This window comes from Chinchilla lanigera, unplaced genomic scaffold (assembly GCF_000276665.1).
Source record: "Chinchilla lanigera isolate Chin_1 unplaced genomic scaffold, ChiLan1.0 scaffold00073, whole genome shotgun sequence".
Lineage (NCBI taxonomy): Eukaryota > Metazoa > Chordata > Mammalia > Rodentia > Chinchillidae > Chinchilla > Chinchilla lanigera.
Genome location: NW_004955474.1, coordinates 6494849 through 6517164, shown reverse-complemented (window position 1 = coordinate 6517164; position 22316 = coordinate 6494849).

Here is a 22316-nt window from a genome sequence, read left to right as displayed (position 1 = left end):
GAAGAGGAGGAGAAGGAGAAGAAGAAGGAAGAGGAGGAGAAGGAGAAGAAGAAGAAGAAGGAAGAGGAGGAGAAGGAGAAGAAGAAGGAAGAGGAAGAGGAGGAGAAGGAGAAGAAGGGAGGCACAAAGAAGTTGAATGGGATGGACTGAGAACCACTGTAGTTTGCGTCTGAGCTGACAGGAGGTAAGAAGACCCTAGGTGACTCATTTGCTGGCATGTGACCTCTGAGCACCAATTCCAGAATCTGACAGATCTTCTCCAGGGGGAAGGTGACCCTAGGTGGAGCGGGAGGAAGGGAGGGAAAGAGCAATGGGGCTCTGTTGTGTGCACAGCAGCCCAGGAACGTCAACATTGTGAACGGCAGATATGGACAGATAAGAAAAGAATCTGAGCTGGTTTCTTCACCTCTAAAACTAGGAAAATAAGGCCCCCCCATCAAAGTTATTCAGAGGTCATTGATATTACTTGGTCGTTTTTCTTTTTGAAAGTTTCAATTTAACATTCATCACACACTCATTGTCGGAAACTGCCGAGCCCCCGAAACCACACAGCCTCACACCCTACGGCAGCTTCTTAACTGTGGGAAAACACCTCCATGGACATGAGAAGAGGACAGCTTTGGGTGAGAAAAGGCGATAGCAGAGGACCTGAGGTGGATGAGTCACAGAGAGCTTGAGGGCAGAAGATGGGTCAGCCCAAAAGCAAGCCACTCACCTAATGCCCAGGAAAATGAGGTAGGAAGATCACAACTTTGAGATCACCCTGGGCTACAGGGCAAGACCCTGTCTCAACAACAACAGCTAGGCATGGTGATGCACGCTTCTAATCCCAGCACTCAAGAGGCTGAGGCAGGAGGATTACTGACAGTTCAAGGCCAGCCTGGGCTACATAGTGAGTTCAAATCCATCCTGAATTACTCGGCAAGACTCTGTCTCAAAAAACCAACCAACAGCAACAACAAAATAAAAATAAATTAAATTTAAATGATTAGCAATGGGGAACTGTTGGATAATTTAACACACATTCATAAGAAGTAATGATTAAGCCATTAAAATTTATTTTGCAAGGAATATTTGATTACAAGGTAGACGCCCTGTGCTTATCTAACAGGTAATTGTATGTTTCAGCAGTTGAGAGGCAACACCCTGCTCACTGGGTGAGAAGGGTCTGTTTCTGTGTGTCTACTTACCATCAGTGAAACACGTTGTGGCTATAGCTTCAGGATTTTATCATTTGAATAGATGCCAGTGCTCTCTCCTGTTCTCACACAGGAGAAGAAAATTTCTTTGAAAATTATTTGAGGAGCTGGGCATGGTGGTGCACACCTACAATGCCAGCACTTAGGAGGCTGAAGCAGGAGGATTGAATCAGGTTTGAGGCCAGCCTGGGTTACACAGTGAATTTAAGGCCAGCCTGAACTACAAAAGAAAAGGAAAAGAAAGGAAAAGAAAAATATTTGTGGCTTGAACAAAAATTCCAGGAGTATGTTCCTCAACGACTGTTCTGTCATCCTTCTTCAAGATTGAGACAATTCAAGGAGAGCTCCCACTCGACTTTAGAGAGATGTTCTGGGTCCTGTGACCTCCTCAAGCAGGACAGTGTTGATGGTCACATGGGGCAGGAGAGAAGACGCTGCCTGGCGGCCAGCAGTTACCCTGCAGGCCAGTTCTGCTGGGCCAGCTCCCTGTGAGGCTGGGGATTAGGGTGTGGTGAAGCTGGCTGGGGAAGTGGGCGTGGCTTGTTAACTAAAAGATCCCGGACACACGCACAGAACAGTTCCCAAAGCCCTGCTCTTGGACTTCTCCCAGAACTCCAGCAGGTTTTCAATAGGATGTGTGGACGTGACGTCAGGGGGAGGCAGGGGATCTCAGCGCCGCCTCTCAGGACCCGGATGTCGGAGTTCTAACAGGTTTCCCCGAGATTTGGATGGCGTAAAAGAAAGGCAGGCGCGAGGAGCAGGGTATTTAACTTGCACGATAACCCACGCTGTGTGTCCCAGACGCAGCGTATACTTTTATCTTTGCTCGTACCTTTTTTCTCTTTACTTGGCTCAAGCTTGCTCTGCAGAGCCAGTTTCTTTCCCACTCTTCAGTTTTACTTTTTCAAATAAACCTCGTCACTGTTTTTCTGCTTGTTTCATCCAATTCTTTGTTCAAGAGAAGAACCTGGAATCTAACTCCACAGCGAGAGGCCAGCAACCCTGAACCTCGTTGCATTTGGTTGATGAGCCACTTTTAGAAGCAGGCTGCCCAATAACAACTGCGCTGAGCAGATGCCCTGAGCACCCTGCCTGTCTGTCCCCTGGGAGCCAGAGCCAGGTCGGCCTGCACTCGGGGCGACGGCCTTGCTTCCCGCAGTTCCTGTCTGATTAGGCCTCGGAGCTATGCACTCTTATAAAGATAGAGCCAGGTATAGCAGTGCATGCCTGTAATCCCAGCACTTGAGAGGCTGAGGCAGGGAGGTTCACTGCAAGTTTGAGGCCAGTCTGAACTAGATAGAGAGATGCTATCTCAAAAAAAAAAAAAAAAAAAAAAAAAAAAAAAAAAAAATTCCTTTCTCGTATTTGTTTGTTTGTTTTTGTTTTTGTTTTTGAGACAGGATCTCACTATGTAGCTCAGGCCAGCCTCAAACTTGTAGCGATCCTCCTGCCTCAGCCTCCTGAGTGCTGAGATCACAGCAGGCATGTGCCACCATGCCCAGTTCCTCCTCAGAGTCTAACGACTCATTTCGCATGGTGGTGTGTGTACCTGCCAGCTTTCCCTCATAGCAGGGTGCCATGGCCCTTCCTGCCAGACCAGCCCCCTGGTTTCACTTGTGTCCGTGTAGAGTTCTGTCCATCATCACAGTCTCAGTCTGACCGCGCTCTGGATCCGCCCTGACAGCATTCCTGGCCTGGCCTGCTCCCTCTTCTCACCTTTCCTGTCCTTCCCAAGTAAAGCCCTCTGGCGTTACATCCTTCCTCCTTCTCCTTCCCCTTCCCCTCCCCCTCTTCTTCCTCCTGAGACAGGGTCCCAGGCTAATGGTAATCTTCCTGCCTCAGCCTGCCAAGATCTGGGATTACATCCTTTCTTGACCACTGCTTTGCAGAGAACATGGCCTAACGCACATCGTTCTTCATCAGTCGGCCGCAGGACTTCTAAAGGAGAAAATCCTCATCAACCATCTGCTTACCTTAAGGGATAATTTCTATAAAAAGGCAAATAAAAGTTTGATTTTTTTTATTCTTTTCATTTACCAGTTTTCAAAGGAACAAATTGCTTCCTAGTCTTTTTAAAAAGTATTCAATGACTTGTGGGACATAGGGGTGCACACCTGTAACCTGGGAGGCTGGGGCAGGAGGACTGCAAGTTTGAGGTTGGCCTGGCCAATTTAGCCACTTAGGGAGACTCTATCTCAAAATTTAAAAAAAGAAATTAAAAAAGGCTAGGGATGTGGCTCAGCGCAAAAGCCCTGGGTTTAATCCTCAGAACTGCAAAACAAACAAAAAAAAACACAAGTATTCAATGATTTAAAAATTCAGTGTCATTATAAACTCATGAATTTAAACATATTTGATGCATTTTGACCCACTGAAGTTATTGGTTTTTTGTTTTTTTTTTTGAGACAGGTCTCACTATGCAGTTCAAGTTGGCCTTGAGCTCACTTTGTAGCCCAGGCTGGTCTTGAACTCATGGCTATCTTCCTGCCTCAGCCTCCTGAGTGCTGGGATTACAGGTATGCACCATGCCCAGCGGTTATTCTTACTGATGCTAAAATTTTAAAAAACTGCTTTCCCTAGTTTCTGTGGGTCTTTTATAAATTCCCTTCCTGGGCCTACTGTTGGTGGTTAGTCCAATTGCTAAAGATGTGCATCACCACCGGCCTCGTTCAGGCTTGCAGGGCAGATGGGCATATAACTTAGAGGCAGAATGCAGGATGGTCTTAAACTGATACTCTAGTTGTGTCAGTTGCGCACATCTATGATCCCAGCGCTTGGAAAGCTGAAGCAGGGGGATAGCTGTGAGTTCAGCCTGGGCTACATAGTGAATTCAAGGACAGCCTGAACTACATATCGAGACTCTGTCTCAAAAACCCTCAAATACATAAATAAATAAATAATACTCATTAAAGTATAATAAAAGGTAAAGAAAACTTATAAAGACAGGTAGAAAATTTTAAATCTACACGTTAGCACACAAATGCAAACCCAATCAAAAAGAAAGAATGATTAGGAAAAGAATTCTATCTTGGACCGTCAGTTGCATTGTGAAACCCTTACGGGGCCTGCGATCCACCGCAAAGTCCCTGCGAGAACAGGACTCTCTCTGCAGCTTGGCTGTCCTGCTGCCTGCCATCTCTGACCGCTCAGCTCGAGCCCATTCACGAGGTGCACGCAGTGCTGGGACCCGGTCCCTCTCTCTCTCCCGGTTGTACTTGATCCCATTCTTCTTTCTGGGCAGCCATGCGCTGTCCCCACCCACGGTGTGATGTGTCAGGACCTGCGTGGGCAAACCCAGCAGGGTCAAGGCCAAGGAAGGGGTGATCTCTGACAAACACCCACTCCATTCCTGAGACCACACCAGCAAGCCATGCCTCGTGCGCAGCCTGGCTCCAACCTGTGCGGAGAGAAGTCACCCTGCTGCCACTGTCCACCGCCACGCACAGCCACCACAGCCAGCTTGCTGACCGCAGGCCAGGCTGTCCAGACTGAAGCTCTTTCTCCGCCCCTCTTGCCTCCCAAGTGAAGCCATCGCAAGGTGACATCGGCGACGTCATTTTGAGCGTCCCACTCGTCCACGCTGGGACAGTGCTCTCTCTGGCAGCCTGGTGAAACCCGTGCTTTCTGCTGACACTATTTCAAGTAATGTGGGAACTCTGAAGCGCTGTGGCCGGTCCCAACAGCCGCCCCTCGGCATAAGCAGGACACAGACTTTTCATACAGTGTGGAAGCAAAGCAGCGTAGCCTGTGTCCTCACAGAATCTGGGGGAAATGATCTTAACAGTGCTGTCTCCCAGGGGTGAAGAAAGGGATGACCTTTGTTTCTGCCTTTTCTGTGAGTTCTCACACTTTTTAATTTTTACATCCATCAGAAAAACAAAACTATCCTCAAAAAGCCGCCGGCAGTAGAGGCAAAGGTCACTGCAGTGTGTGCAGTTTGGTAACAGCAAGGAGAGAAGTGGACAGAGATGCACAGGACGCGGTCCTCGTCCAGTGGAGACATGAGGGCTGTCGTGGTGTCTGGTACTGGAGAGGGGATTTTGTCCTCTTTGGGACATCAGCTGTGCCTGCTGAGGCAAAGCTAGAGGTGGCAGAAGGGAGCCTGGCATGGGTCACAGTGGTGCCGTCTGCGGTTAGTATCAAGGATGTGAAAAGTGAGGATCCCTTTCTCATATATCAAAATTCCCAGGGCCTTCCCTCTAATCTGATAGTAGCTACAATTTAAGTATCCACTGGTTGGGTGTGGGTGACACACACTTGTGATCCCAGCACTCAGGAGGCTGAGGCAAGAGGATTGCTGTGACTTTGAGGCCAGCCTAGGCTGCATACTGAGAGCCTGTCTCAAAAAACAAACAAAACAAAATGAAACAAAAATTTAAGAAACTCCTGACTGAAAAAACACAATGATAAAAACAACTGTGAAGAAATAAAACAGGTCGTTCTTCCAGATCTGGGAGAATAAAACATAGACTCTGAAGTTTAAAAACAAACACACTGATCTAGTTTCACTTAATATTTCTGTCATGATGGAGCCAAGACCAGTACTACTTTAATTTGTATTTCATTGACTATAAAGACATGTTTTCAATTGAAAACAGAGATGCAGATGCCCACAGGATGTGATCGACCTGTTGCTATGTTCTTAAGTATTCACTGATGTCCCTGACCCTCCATACTGCGGCAGTCACTCAGGTCCTGGCTTCAAGCACCCTGGCACGGCTTAGATTCCCCTTGGTCCTGAAAGCAGTTCCAAGGGTTCCAGAGGAGCCAGCCAACCTGGCTTGCTGGCGGCTGGTGGCTGCTGCTCCAACCTGGATCTGCAGTTTTCCACTGCTCCCTGGCGATTTGAGACCCTTGGGGGCCCAGTTAAAATGTGCCAAAGCTGCACACGGTGGTACCTGCCTGTGGTGTAGCTCTCTGGGAGGCTGATGCAGGAGGATTGAAGGTTTGAGTCCAACCTGGGCAATTTAGGATTAGTGGCTGGGGATATAGCTCAGTATGAAAGCCCTGGGGTTAATCTTCAGTAACTTATACACACACACACACACACACACACACACACACACACACAAAATCACATACTCACACAAGCTCTTTGGCTCAGAATATTACCTTTTTCCTTTTCTTCCAGAATGTGCATTTGATGATCCCCCCATACAATTCCACCCTAAACATGGGCACTTTGATTTCTGAAAGTCTTTTTCAGATCGTCCTGCGTCACTGACAAAACTATGGATATACACTGAGCTCTGCATTTTCCTACTCCCTGTGACTGTAAAGACCTAAACATCAAAACTTCATTCTACACTGAGTTATTACAGTAGATGCTAGCAGATGACCGCTCAAAACAGCCTGTCGTAACAACTGTCCATAAACAGTTCCCGAACACGAGTTGCACCCTGCTTGGAAAGCTGTCCCCCAACGATGCCAGGCCCTGGTAGAAGGTGGCCCCAGGCTGGCTGGCAGCATTGCAGTGTGGGAGGGAGTCGAGCTGTAACATTTGTGGGGCAGCATCTGCCAGAAGAAAGAAGAGGGGGGCCGGGTGGGACCCTGAGAACCCAGCAGGTGAAGCCTGGAGCCCCGCTGCCCCTCAGCCTCAAGCTGGGCTTTCCCGAGTGTGTCCTTCAAGGCTAAGGAGCGTGCAACCCAGCCCTGCCAACTGCAGCTCGGGTCTCTGGAAACCACCTGGATCTCAGACTGAGCATGCGGCCGGGTGTGGTGGCACATACCTGGAACCCAGGACTAGGGAAGCTGAGGCAGGAGGATTGCCACAAATTCAAGGCCAGCCTGAACTACATAGTGAGATACTGCCTTAAAAACAAGTCAGAACAAAGCAAAACGAAATGCCTCCCGTGAGGATTGAGCATGTGAGCTAGGTGAGCCGCTTCAAGTTATTTCTGAAGACTGCTGTGAGAGGGCTGGCGGGAACGGGCTCTTCCGTGGACCCATCCACCTGCAGTAAGTCACCTTTTCTGGCTGCTGTCTGAGTGTGGCTCATAGGATGGCTCCAACGCGCAGGTGGAGGGTGGGAGGACAGGGAGTCCAGGGTGCTGAGATTTCGTGCCTGGCCCCGGGCCTGGTTCGGGCGTCTCTCCTGAGCCCCAGCGCTCCCTGGCCCTCAAGGCAGTCTGGGTGGGCAGCTCCCAGCCCTTCCCTGCCCTCTCTTTAAACTTGAATAGAATTCAATTCTGGCACCACAGAGCTGAAAACTCTCAGCAGCAACATGCTTAAAATTGTACTGACACTCCCCCACCTGCCCTACAGGAGAAAACTGCTGCGTGTGTGTGTGTGTGTGTGTGTGTGTGTGTGTGTGTGTGTGTGTGTGCATGCGCGCGCACGCGTGCATGCTGCGGATTGGGCCCAGGACTGCTCTGCTACTAAGTTACATCCCCAGCCCCCTTTTAACTTTTTATTTTGAGACTTGATCTCACTAACTTGCCCAGATTTGGCCTCAAACTTTTGATCTTTCTGCCTCAGCCTTGAACGTAGCTAGGATTTCAGGTGTGCGCCACCACGCCCTGTGAAAACTTCTTCTTTAGAGATCAACAAAGAGTGTTTTTTTTCTGACTTTGAACTTCTAAGAAAGCAATAAAACGTCAGTGAGACCAGACTGTTGTTAGGTTGCCGTGGTTCTGTCTTAGGTAGATCTTGGAGCCCTGAGAGAGGACAAGTTTCTCTCCAAATACCTAAGTTCTTTTTTTCTTTTCCTTTTCTCTCTTTTTTTTTCCCCCAGGGCAGGGGTTGCACTCAGGGTCTCCCATGGACTAGGCAACTGCCCTACCACTGAGCCATAGTCCTAGCCCATTAAATATTTTGTTTTAAAATTTGAATCAACTTTAGACTTAATAGAAAAGTTGCAAAAATGTGTCATTCACCCCATCTTCCCTAACCTTAAATTTTCATGTAACCATAGTACAATGATAAAAAAAAAAACAGGAAATTAAAAGAATAAAAAATAAATAGAAACAGGAAATCAACACAGTAAGAGAATGACTTGAGTCTCAAGAATTTTTCCACCAATGTCCTTTTCTTGTGTGAGTTGTGTCTAGGACTCCACATTGCATTTAGTGCCCTTCTCTGTCCTTATTCTTTTTCTTTTTTTTTTTTTTTTGGTTTTTCTCCGGTACCGGGAACCGAACTCATGACCTTGCGCTTGCCAGGCAGGCGCTTTGCCGCTGAGCTAAATCCCCAGCACCCTTATTCTTTTTCAGTCTGGGGAATTTCCAAAGTTTTCCTGGTCTCTCACCAGGGTGGCAGGAATGCCAGGCTGTTTTGAGGTATGTCTTCCAGCTTGGGCTCCTCTGCCACTCTCCGTGATCACATCCAAGAGCAGATGCATCCCCCCCATCTTGTTCCTGGTACTGGTGACCTGGGTCACTTGGCTAAGTGGTGTCGGTCCGGCTGCCTGGACAGTTACCACTTCTCTTTAAAATCAGCAAATGTCTTGGAGGGACTGTTTCTATGACAATACCATATTTCTCCTTTTGCTTTCACTTACTAATTTTAGTGTATATTCACTGGTAGCTTTTGCCTACAAGGGAATTTAAAATTTTCTCATTCTTTGTTCATCCATTAATTGGAATTCTGTAAGGAAAATCTCTCTTTTCCCTTTATTTACTCATTAAATTATTTCTATCAATGTAGACCTATAGGCAGATATTTATTTTATCCTAAGGATTGTAATCTAATTCTATCATTATTTATTTTATTGCTAAAATTGTCCAGCTTGAGCATTTACAGTCCGTGACTTTCCTGGTGTCCCACATGCTTCCTGTGCCCTATTCTTTATGAGAACTTTCTCATGCTCTGGCACCACAAGATACTCCAGGTTCATCCTGGATTTTCCCATCCTAGCACCACAATTGATCTCTTCCCAAAGGAGCCCTGATTATTTGCATTGGAGAATGGTTTTTGGAACCTGAGACCCAGGCAGCTTATAGCTGCTTTTTGGTCCTTCGGTACAGCTAGGGTAACGTCATATGTTTACATATGCACATGAATCTGCATACATGCATCTTTGTCCAAGTGTCTATCTCAGTCATGACTTCATAGCGAGAGCTCCAGTACCAATCCGACACTGTAAGGGTTAATTGTAACCTTCTTCCTGGCTTATTTGTAACTTCATCCTCAGACAGTAAAAATTCTAGTTCTCCCTCTCTACAAGATACTTGTGTGTTCAGTCCTAGTATGCACATAAGATGGTTTCTGAATTGCTAACCGATACCTCCCTTAGAAAGAAAATTACTAATTAGGCCACTGTGTTTGCATACAGTTCATTTTGTCATTAGCTATGCAATACTTCTTAACTACCTTCCAAAATTGCTGACTTTCCTTCCTCCCTTCTGTAGTGTGGTCACCTCAACTAAATTCAGAGAACTGTCACTTTCTCCCTGGTTGCTGCCTACTCCTGTTACCCCTTCTTTCCACCCACCTCCTCCCATTCCTGAAGGTAGCAGATTTCTTTCCTTTCTAGCTTCTGTCCCTTTGTTTCTTTTGTACGAATGAGTAGATACATGCATGTTGTCTTAGAGGAAGGTTAGCATGCTATGGCTACTATTTGCACTTTGCTTTTCAATGGGAAAACACCCTGTGTTAGTAATAGAGAGCTTCATCTTTTGTAGCTACAGAGCCTCCAAAGTGGAGGTACCAGAGTTTATTCAGCCGCCTCCTATGTGCAGACATTTAGTTTGTTTCCAACAATTCACAATCCCAGTGCTGCAGTTAATAAAGGTGCGCATATACGGTGTGCATCTGCATAGTTCTGTTATTGGTGGTTTATCTTCAAGATAGATTGCAGTAAACGTAATTGCAGGGTCAAAAGGTAAGTGAGTACATTTATGAGGCAAGGCCATATTCTCTTCTAGGAATGTCACACTAGCCGCATTTCCGCCAGCAATGCGTGAGAGTATGTTTTCCCCTCTCACCAGCAACAGGATGATTTGGATATTTTTAAATTTTTGCCAACTTGGTCAAAGAAAAAATGGTAAAACAGTGCTGTTCCTGCTCACACAGGGAGGATCCTCTCAGGTTTAGCAATAAACCCGCTTGGGCTGTCATGTTCTCATTTCCCTTTCTCTTTTCCACTTAACTTTAATTTACATTTCTCTACTTTTGCGTTTGAGCATTTTGTTATGTTGGAAGGCTATTTTAAATCTTATTTTGTGTGTGCAAATTGTCTTTTCATGCCTTTGTACCATTTTTTAGTGTGTTTTGGACCTCAGTGCTTTATAAATTGGGATATTAACCCTTTGACTATAACATATATTACAGATCTTTCCTCCTGGCTTGTCAGCTGTCTTAGTTTATCGTGTCTTCATTTGTGTCATGCAATTTACAAACTATGTACTCAAATTTATGACTCTTTTATGGCTTTTGCATTTTGAGTCATAGTTTAAAAGCCTTTCCCCTTTACTGAGATTAACGAGGAATTTAACAATGCTTTCTTCTGGTAATTCCATGATTTCATTTCTTTCTATTGAGATCCCTGATTCATGTGGAGTTTGTTCCTGTGTATTGTGTGAGATTTAACAAGGAATTTGACAATGTTTTCTTCTAGTACTTCCATGATTTCATTTTTTTCTATTGAGATCCCTGATTCAGGGGGCTGGGGATTTAGCTCAGCGGCACAGCGCCTGCCTGGCAAGCGCAAGGTCATGAGTTTGATTCCCGGTACCAGAAAAAGCAAACAAACAAACAAACACCCCCCCCCCCAAAAAAGAGATCCCTGATTCAGTGGAGTCTATTCCTGTGTATTGTGTGAGATTTAATGAGGAATTTAAGAATATTTTCTTCTGGTACTTCCATGATTTCATTTTTTTCTGTTGAGATCCCTGATTTATATGGAGCCTATTCCTGTGTATTGTGTGAGGTTTTTTTACCAGATTTTTTCACTATCACAAGTAAAATTCACAGTTCCCTTCTCTGGGTTTGGCATCAATGAATGGGTGGTGTCTTTATCAAGCATTTATTTCACACTTGGTTTCTAAATTACTGTCCCCCTACACACAGAAAAATATGTAATGTTTAATGTCATGGTGTACAGACAACGCTGTGGGTTGACATGGATTAATGACTGCCAACATTTAGAGGGGAGAGGGGATTGGAAGTGACTGCCGAAGAACGTGTGGTTTCTGAAAAAAGATGCTCTAAAGTTAATGGAGATGGTCATACTTATGCCAACCCCAGTGAACTGTACTCTAAAGGGCTGAATTTTGTGACATGTGAATTATATCTCAATTGTTACAAAGCTACGAGTTGCCAGTTACAGGTGTGGTGGCACACACCTGTAATCCCAGCACCGGGGTGTCTAAGGCAGGAGGGTTGCCAAGAGTTCCAGCCCAGCATGGGCTACACAGGGAGCTCCAAGCCAGCCTCATCCATGTACTGAGACCCTGTCTCAAACCAAACAAAAAAAACTGTGAGTTATAGATTCTTTTATTCTTAAAAAATAACAGCTGGAATTAAACTCCATAGTTAGCACATTTTTCTAATCAGCAACTGGAATAAGTGGAACTATTGTTTTTTTTTTAATCAAGGGGCAATTTCTTGTGAAATTATAATCAATATTTTCCTACTCAAAAAACTGGTCATTAGATAAGTATTTTAGGGAAAAGATGAACATTTCCTGATGAGGACAAGATATCTGGATTCCCTGGAAAGCTTTTAGCAAGTCCTACACCCATTAATTTTTTTTTTTGTTTGTTTTTTTTTGGTTTTTCTCCGGTACCGGGAACCGAACTCACAACCTTGTGCTTGGCAAGCAGGCGCTTTTGCCGCTGAGCTAAATCCCCAGCCCCCATCCATTAATCTTAATTTCCTTTGCTTGTGCTCTGGGTCTATTGCTCTAAACATCAATAGAAATCAGGGCTTTTCCCTTAATTCCATGCAATTAGGTCTTTTCTTGTGCACTGAACAGAGTTCAGAGCTCGAAATATTTCTGTGAGGACCTGCATCTGCCCAGAATTGCTTGTCCGAGCTTGCGCTGTGCTGCCCTTATTGCTGGTCCTTGTATCCAAGGAGAAGTGTTTCAGAATCACTTCTGTACCCACCTCACACCCTGTTCACAAGTCCTTGCCTCCTCCTGCTGCCCTGAATCTGTGCCCAGGGTTCCCACTCCAGGTAAACCCTATTATTCTCAAACAGTTCTTCTGTGTACTATTTGATGTTTCCGTTCGGAGGATTCAGGTTCTCCTGCCAGATTACTCCTCTTACATACAATTTCAGGACTTCAGTGCATGAGATAATGTGTACCTTTCATTGAGGAATAGTAGAAAGTGGAAAGATTGGTTTCGAAAAAATAAAACAATCCTAACTTTGAAGACCACACTCCATACAGCTCTGGAACACTTCACGGAAGGTAAACGACTAGGAAAATGCTAATCTTGCATAGGAACATAGTGTTTATCAGTCTACATGACCTATCAGTCTACACGACCAGGAAGCTCCTGAATTTATACACAAGGTTTCCGTACATATATCTGTGTTTCTGCTCTCATGCTCTGCACTCTGAACTCTGTTCAGCATAAATTCTGTTGTCTTGTTTTTTTCATTTCCTTACTGAAAGGCACTTTCAGAGTGTTGGGCTCACAGGTGTGTGCTGCCTCACCTGGCTTACTTTGTGTTCTGTTTGCTTGCTGCTATTCACCTGCTAGTGTGTAAACTTCATCCACATCTGAAATCCAACTGTCCAGGTGCTACTGTCTCTATCAGGAAAGAGTTCAGATGGGAGCCCGAGTCTCCAAGAGGGCAGGGCTCAAAGCCAGGGAAGGTGGGTGTGGCCAGGCAGCAGCCCAGTGGTAGGAGCTGAGAGTGCCAAGCGGGACATTCACTGAGGGCTGCGGAGCCACAGAAAGAGGACGAGGATGCCGGCAGGCTGGGAGAGTCACGCTGGGCATTGGTTGGTGGCTCCCCTTCATTGATCTCATCTTCTCAAAAGAGTTTCATGATGTTACAGAGTCTGGGCCTCCAAGGATGGAGGACCCATTGTAGTGGGTTGCAGCTAATAATTAGCAGGGAAAGAGGGGTGGGGGCTCTCCACTGCATGGCAATTGTTTCTCACCCTGTGCTAAGTTAATGCAATGAGCTATATTACTTAGACCCAAGGACTTAGGAGAAAATAAGAAAGACTATTTTGAACACTCTAGAGACCAGGTACTAGAAAGTGCAAGGAAAATACTAAGCCCATTCACAGTTCAGGAGTAAGGTGATTTATAAAGAATATTTTGTAACCTGTTTTCCAGGAGTTAAGGCAACCAACCAAAGAACAAAAGCCCTGGTTGCATTATATTAAGAATTTCTCCATTAAAGAATATTTAGGGGAGCAAAATATAGCAATACTTTTATGTCCCTTTGATGTTTTTCTCTACAGTTATGTTGGAAAATTTTATCTTTCCTGTACCCACTCTGACCTCATTAGATTTTTGAAGCCAATTGTAATGATAAATTACTTATTAAATTACATGCTGTTTCTCTTAAAATTCCAAAAATTATTGCTTAGGATTTAACAAGAAAAAAAAACCCAACAAAAATGAATAGAGAAATGGGTTCTGTTTTTCAGCTTTATAATATGCTGTGATCTTATAGTCAGTGTGTGAACTACAGAAAAAAGAAAGAACATGAAAGGGAAGGGAAAAGAAAAAGGAAGAGGAAGGTTGTGACTCTGCCAGTGGTTTAGCTTTGCGTGTGACAGAGGAGGAACTGAATTAGTTTAAGGAGGAAGTTGAGCTGGCTGTGGTGGGCATGCCTTGATCCCAGCACTCTGGAGGCTGAGGCAGGAGGATGGCAAATTTGAAGTCAGTCTGGGTGACTTAGTAAGACCTTATTTCAAAATTAAAAAAAAAAAAAAATTTAAAAAGGGTTGGGGATGCAGCTCAGTACGAAGACCCTGTGTTGAAGTAAAAACAAGAACAACAAACCAACAATCACTTGGCCCTGGGCATTATGGGGCATCAGAGGAGCACAGTGACATTCTAGTGGGGTCAGGCCTGCTCCTATGTGGACACTTGAGGCAGACTGAGCATCTCTGCCGCCACTGGAGTAAGTGTCACTAAGCAGCCAGAGAAGAAACTGAGACAGGCAAAATTTGGGGGAGAATCGCACCACGCTTTGATGGACATCCAGAATTCCAAAAATGGTGCTGGCCAGGACACACACTTCTTTGTTCTTCTTCAGACCCCAAGATAAACTTCATACTCCCTTTTGCATATGTGCCAACTAACTCTCAGTCCTCTTGAGATGCGACACATCACCTGCCCATATTAACTCCACCTCTAGTCCAATCTAATAAAAACCTGTTCCCCAGCTCCCTCCTGCAAGGGTCCTTGCAATCTCCTGCAACCCTCCCACACAGGCCATAAAGGCTCGTTTTATCTACCTCTCTCTTGCTCTGCCTGGTGCCAAACCTAACAGGCTTTCTTGTCCTCTCTACAGCCACGTTTTTCTCCTAAAGATGGAAAGGACCTACTAATGCCAGAGAAGAGAGCAGCTGCTGTCGGAGGAAAGACCTGCAGCAAACTTGACATTGTGTAGGGGATGAAGAAAGCCGGAGAGGAAGAGGAGGCTGGAGCAGCAGGAAGGCAGAATTGTCATAATGAAGGCAGTGGAAGCCAGGTCCCTCCAGAGGCTTCCAGGTTTCCAGAGCACTTCCGGTTCCCTCCAGAGCACTTCCGGTTCCCTCCAGAGAGTTTCTAGTTTTCTTCATAACGCGTCCAGTTTCCAGTGCGCAGAGATCACAGGAGACCCAGGAAAGAAAAAAGCCGGGTGGAAAGAAGGAGATGGGAAGGGCAGGAGAAACAGGTTTTGGGTTAGAACGTCAGCTCCCACTGCACCCGTTCTGAGGCGTCCCCAGTACTGCGGGCGCAGTCTGCATTGGTGTCCCGCATTGGGCCAGAGTTGTTCATTTGCCACCTGCAGACGGCACTAGTCCCACCACAGGGAACCACTTCCTCAGAAACACAGGGATCTTTATTGAAATCTACTCCTCCTGAATCCCAGCGCAGACCAGACTCAATCTGCAGGAACCAACCACTGACTGTCAGAAGCCACAGGAAACCTCTGATGTTCACCACTGCGGAGGACCACCTAGGCGACTCTCCTTGAAAGAGGAGCAATTGCCTCCATTTCATCTGAGCCTGACCCTGTTTCCATGTATTGATATGTACAGAGCTGGCTGGGACTTTTCCTTGTCCCTTTAGTTGGCTTTAAGCAATGCATATTGGTCTAGCCCAGGTGCTAGTGGTAATCTTTGAAGATGGCAGATGTGTTTCCCCCGACCCCCTGGAACCCCTGTTGCTCCCTTGAGTGAGCCGGGATGAGGCAGGATATGTGAACCAATGCTCCACACTGTAGGCTGGGATCAAGCCTTGGGATAGAGGCTATGACTTCCTGGGGCTTCAAAGATTATACATCTGAGCTGAAGGACCAACCCCAAAACATTAGATATTACCTCAGTTGTGTTATGCAGATTACTCTTTCTGCGTATCCCTCTCTCTGCATTTGCAGGTGTGATTTCAGGCCTCCTCCCTAGCCCAGCTCATGGCTCTCACCTACTTCCCACAGTTCTCACAGTCACTCATCCTCAAGCCACTCCCTTCTTCATGAATGAATAAAACCTGGGTTTAGCCTTGGGTGGAGGTCTTTGTTCCTGATGGACATCATTGCGGCTGAACTTAGGACTCCTTGGCTCCTGATAACTGCAAATATGCTTTAGTGTCTTTATTCTCGCCATGGGTTGCACTGGAAGTGGTAGACTGAAATTAACCCACTAGGATTCCAATAACCTTTCATGAGATTACAAAGATAAACTTCCTGTGCCTCAATGAGGGCCTGAAAAGGCTCGCTGTACACCACGAAGACTTGGAGATGGAATTCACCTCACAGGCACTGACAGCAGCCTCCAAGAAGGGCTTGTGGGACCCAGGGCTTATGGCTGTGATCTGGGAGACACCAGGAGCCCCGGAGCATGTGTGGCGGGTTGTGTTTCCCAAGAGGGCTGTGGCAACATCTCCTGGCCTGGGTACTGACCAAGGATGTGTCATGCCCTGAATAGTTACAGTCCCATCCCCTAGGCTTTGAACACAGTCAGACCTGTGCAGCTGCATCAACCCATGGGGTCCAGCGAGGATGAGGGACTTGAGGCTGGACCATAGGATGTCACACTGCCCCATGTCGTTCTCTTGCAGTGCTTGCTCTGGAAATCAGGTGACAAAGAGGAAATCCTTGGTCACAGGGAGGGACAGGAAAGGCCGGGGGAACCCAGGCAAGGGAGTAGGGGCTGCATCTTACCTCGGGAGACCTTGTGGCCCCTTGGGACCTCAGGAGACCCATCTCTGTGTTGTCTCTTTGTATCTGTGTCCACTCAACTCCAAGATAGTCAACAGGACCTGGGCTACTGACTTCAGAGCTGCAGTTGTCAGCCTAGACTTGGCTGTCACTCCATGCAGGGCGGGCAGTCTTTCCCTGTGCTCCCCAAGCCCACTCCTGGCCCTGCTCTAGCTTCGTCCTGTGGACTTGCAAGACATGCAGGCTTCCTTTCCATCTTTCAGCATTTAGAGCAAGCATTACCCATGAGTGTGCGGCTTTTACCCTGTCTCCCCTCTCTGTCTTCTCATGCTTTGCTCCAAGAAGCTCTGGAGACCATCCCGCCCTCTAGATTATGGCCTATTTTACCTTGTTCTTTGCATTATTTATTCTAGTCCCAGATGCCTTATATTCACTGCGTCTGGGCTGCCTCACCCTTGAGAACCAATCTCTCCTCCTTTCATACTTGCTGATATTCTGTCTACTGGGGTTTGTAGCCATTCTCTCTCTTCTCTCTCTCTCTCTCTCTCTCTCTCTCTCTCTCTCTCTCTCTGTGTGTGTGTGTGGCACTGAGGATTGAATGGGGGACACTTTACCACTGAGCTACATTCCCAGCCCTTAAAAATTTTGTTTTTTTTCTGTTTTGAGATGGAGTCTCACGAGGTTGCTCGGGCTGGCCTCAAAGTTGCAACCCTCCTACCTCAGCCTCCAGAGTAGCTGGGATTACAGGCATGAGGCACTGTGTCTGGACTCAAAGGTCCATGTTTAAAGACTTCATCTTTGGGTGGTGATATGAGGAGGCGCTATGGCCTGGGAGGTGGGGCCTTAGCAGAGGTCCTTAGGTCACTGGGGATGTGATCCCAAGGGACTGTGGGACCTGGGGGCCCGGGTCCATCACCTGTAGCTTCCTGGCTGTGTGTGTGTGGTTTGTAAAGATGGGCTCCAGCCATTGCCAGCTGTCTCCCTTGTCAGAGGCCAAACCAAGGGGCTGCCTGATCTTGGATGTGAGCACTAAAATGTGAGTTAGGAAACCTTTTGGCTTTACAAACAAACACACGGGCATTTTGCCTTAGTAATGTGGTGGGAACAAATGCACCCATGGCATCCAGCAGAGCTGGGGTGGCATCACCCTAAGAGGGGTGTCCGGGGATGATGTGGTAGACATTCGCAGTCGTCACTTGCATCTGAGTCTTTACGTCCATGGCTCCTCAAGGTGATCACCCTTTTCTGTTCCTTTCGATTTCACTTTGGTGAAAACAAGTGACTATTTCAGTCTGACGACTTCAAGGGAAGCGTCATTCCTGGCTCGGGTCCTCTAGAAAGCTCCCTCCACCTCTGCTCATGAAGCCCGCGCTGAGCTACAGGGAAGACGGCTGCCCCAGACAGGTGCCCCGGCTGGTGGAAAAACTCCCGTCACTTCAAGACACTCGTTTTGGGGTTGATATTTTACTGCAGCATGACCAAGTCTACATTTACCGAGAAAATATAAAATAGGTTCTGAGTAGTTTCTAAATAATCTGAGTTTGTGTGCTTTTGGCTTGACTTTACCAACTGCTAGGGCCAGGGAGATAGCTCTGTGGCACAAGTGCCTACCTGGTACTTGGTCGTGAGTTTGATTCCTGGTACTGAAAAAAAAAATACTAACTGACTTTACCAACTGCTATCCACTTATAGAGACACATGTAAGCTTATCCTTTAACAAATGCATCTTGTATGTGGGAAGTTTATTGATTTTATAAGCAACAGAGGTGCTGTTAGTTGTTACTTGTAAGTGCCAACCACTATGAACTGTCAGTCTGCTAAATGTTTTCTTAAAAAAGAAACTAGAAATTTTAAAAATGTTTTGAAACCATGTAATGGATCTGAATTAGATTGGGAAAGTTGAAGTAAGAAGTTACTGTTTTTGTTTGTTTGTTTGTTTTTTGTTTTTTCAGTTTTTCTCTGGTACCAGGAACTGAACTCACGACCTTGCGCTTGCCAGGCAGGCGCTTTTGCCGCTGAGCTAAATCCTCAGCCCTGAAGTAAGAAGTTACTTAATAGCTGTCGCATTTTCTTCCAGCCTTTAAAGCAAAATGTGAATTTCACCTATAGAAATTAAAAAAAAAAAACAAAAAACAGGAAGAGGCAGCATGAGTGAATGGACAATTTACGATTTACCAGTTTTTGCATTGATCTTTTTTTATATCACTGTATTCCAGATATGAAAACGTCCATTCTTTCCCTGCCCAACTTTGACCACAGATGTTCTTTGGGATCTTCCCGCCTAATGTCCCCTGCCTTCTCCCTATCCCTGTTAAAGGGACACACTTCTCAGATGGTCTTATCATGCTCTCTGCCTGAACCCAGGCACAAGGAATTCCATGTCATGTTGCCTTTACACCAGCCCAGTGGTCCCTGCTGGTCCCCGCCCCCATGTATTACAGATGTCACAACAAGAATCTGCAAGGAGCTGAAGCTTTGACGAGGAACCGGATGTTGCTAACTTCCTGCAAGATCCTTATTAATTGTAAGAGGGAACAGTGTGACTTTAGAGTGGAGAATTCTGGCAGATAGTCTTACTGGCCACTTAAGCTCATAGCTCAGGTTTGTCTGTTTGCTGCTGACCCTGTCAAAAGAGGACATGTATTTTGGGGAAAAAGGAAAAAGGATTTATTTAAAGCTGGCTCTGAGGACATGGAGGTGCCATTTGCCTCAAATCACTGCCTCAGCATTTTCAGGGGGGGTGAGGGTCTTCTATAGGAACAGAGGGGGGTGGAGCACAAGAGACAGCACAGATCACCACAACTGCCACCTCACTTCTTGCCATCCTCAGCTCCTCCCTCCTCTTCCTTCCCACCCAGGCTCCAGCCTCCTAGGCCTATGAGCTAGTTAATAGCATTATAAGGCCGGGTGTGGTGGTACACGCCTGTAATCCCAGCACTCGGGAGGCTGAGGCAGGAGGATCGTTGCAAGTTGAAGACCAGCCTAGACTACAAAGTGAGCTCACCGCTGATCTGAAGTGCACAGTGAGACCCTGTCTCAAAAAGACAAAAACAAGAAAAAAAAATAGCATTATAAAATATTACATTTCTGATTTTGATGTTTGTGTTATGGGTACATAGAAGGATCTCCTTGTTTTTAGGAGATAAACACTAAAGTGTTTAGAGATAATAGGGATCTAGTTTGTAATTTACTCTTTTGATTTTGTTTTTTTAGTTACCGGGAATTGAACTCAGGACCTTGTGCTTGCCAGGCGGGTGTTTTGTAATTTACTCTTTTTTTGGGGGGGTGTTTTTTTCTGGTACTGGGAATCGAACTCATGACTTTATGCTTGCCAGGCAGGCACTACGCTGCTGAGCTAAATCCCCAGCTGTGATTTACTCTTAAAGGACTCAAAAATAGAAGACATATAGATAAAAGAGAAAATAAAGCAGTTGAGGGGCTGGGGATTTAGCTCAGCGGCAAAAGCGCCTGCCTGGCAAGCGCAAGGTCGTGAGTTCGGTTCCCGGTACCGGAGAAAAACCAAAAAAAAAAAAGCAGTTGAAGCAAAATTTTAATATTTGGGGAATATGGGTGAAAGATACTCAGGAGGCGGGTGTGGTGGCATACCTGTAATCCCAGCACTCAGCAGGCTGAAGCAGGAGGATCACTGCAAGTTCAACACCAGCCTGGGCTACAATGTGAGTTGAAGTCCAGCCTGAAATGCATAGTGAAACTCTGTCTCAAAAAGTCTGAAGAAAATAAATAAAGAAAAAAAGAAAGAAACTAACTCAGGAAATCTTTTTAATATTTTTGCAACTGTTAAGTCTGACACTAAGTTAAAATAGAAGTTTACTAAAAAAGAACGTAAGCTCCAGGAAGGCAAGGACTTTGGCTGGCTTCACTGGCTGACGTTTCTGTGACTTGTGGATGGTCTTCGGCAGGTCCCACAAATCATGAATCCCCGTGGGACCAGACCCCATGGTGCTGGAGTTGGGGTCTTAGGTCTGAGGGCTGTGGGGCTCTGGCCCTTTCCTGGCTCCCTTTCGCTTTCTGGCCTCAGGTGATTGTTTTGCTCCCCCCTGTGCCGTGTCCCAGCCACCATCTCAGCAGAGCACCGAAGCAAAGGGCTCTTCTGATCCCGAGCTGGGGCCACTAAAACCTCGAGCCCAATGCACCGTTTTCAGGTAAGTCGATTGTGTCGGTGATGGGAAGCTGGCTCATTGGCTGGCTTGGGTGCTTTGTCCTCTCACTCAGGATTTCCCAGGGAGACAGTGAACGAGCTCTGGAGAGTTCCACCACACACCCAGCTTTGCCCAAGGCTTTCCTAGGGACACACCCATCCAGCCAGCAAAGATGTTGTTACTAAAGTGCTCAAAGTGTAGATGGTGGTGAGGCCCCTGTAAGTCACTTCAAAAACCCGGGCTGGTGGTGGGGAGCAGATGAGGGTCCCGCCTGGCTGCGGGGGTGCAGTCACGGAGAGCTAGCCAGCCCCAGGCCACCACACAAAGGACACTGGGTGATCCACCTGGACACTGGGTGGTTCACTGAGATGTCACAGCGCGGCTCACACGACTGGCTGAAATCACCATTTTCAGATGCAGCCTAAGGAAATGGATTCGTCATGGACATCCTGAGAAAATGATGTTATCACCTTGCTGGCTCTTGGCTTCTTTGAGGTGGGATCTTGCTCCGTGCTGAGGCTGAAATGATCATCCTGCCTCAGCCTCCCAGGTGCTGGGGCTACAGGCCTGTGCTCTGGAGCCAAGTAATTGTGGAAGCCGACTGGAGCCCTTCAAGGTTGTTTTCCTCCTGCCCTGAGTTGCGTTTGTGTTGTGCTCACAGGGGAGGTCTGACATTGGTGTGTGAGGAGCATGGAGCGAGCTTAGCCAGTGCGGAACAGAGGAGCTATTAGGGCGGGAGGTGAGAGCAGTGGCAGAGGACAGACGGTAAAGGGAAGAGAAGGATCCTCCTCATTAGGGGATGGGGCAGGAGGAAACTAAGGAGAACTAACCCGAAGAGTTTGGACAGGTGGCTGCAGTTTCCCTTTAGAGACTCTGCGTGAGACAAAAGAGGACCTAAGAAAGTAACAATAACAGGAAACCACCTCCACTATGCCTAGAAACCGCGGCAGGGTGGGGTTTGGGTATGGCTGTGCCCCAGATAAGATAAAAAGTGCTTGGTTTTTGGTGACTGTTTTCAACAGCAGGCGCTTTCCAATGAAGTCAGAACTCCTGTCATACACAGGAAAGGCAGGACAGTTTCCCTCAGCAACGGGAGGACAGCCCAGACAGTCTTCCACTCCTGTCAGAACAGACTTTGAGAGCAGGAAAAATTTCTTCACAAATGTGTATCTCGCTGTATAAGATTTTTTTTTTTTTTCTTTTTTGAGACAAGGTCTTGCTATATGGTTCAAGATGGCCTTGAAATCACTGTGTAGTCCAGGCTGGACTTGAACTCGCAACAATCCTACTGCCTCAGCCTGTGAGTGCTGGGATTACAAGCATGTGCCACTATGCCCGGCTTGTATAAGAATATTGAAAGTAAAATTTTTTAAAATGCAGTGTAAGCTGGGTGTTGTAGCACACGTCTGTAGTCCCTGTACTCTGACAGGCAAAGGCAGGAGGATTGCAAGTTACAGCCCTGTCTGGGCAACTTAGTGAGATGCTATCTCAAAATAGTAATAATTTTAAAAAGGTCTGTGGTGCAAACAGCCCGCAGAAACAAGAGACCAGCATAATCCTGGGTGTTAACCATTAGCCACATCTTCTGACTGCTGGGTGCTGGTGTCAGCGGCTGGGCTCTGTTGTCTGTTAGTCTCTGGAGCTCTTCAGGGCTAACATCTCCTGGTGGTTTTTGTTT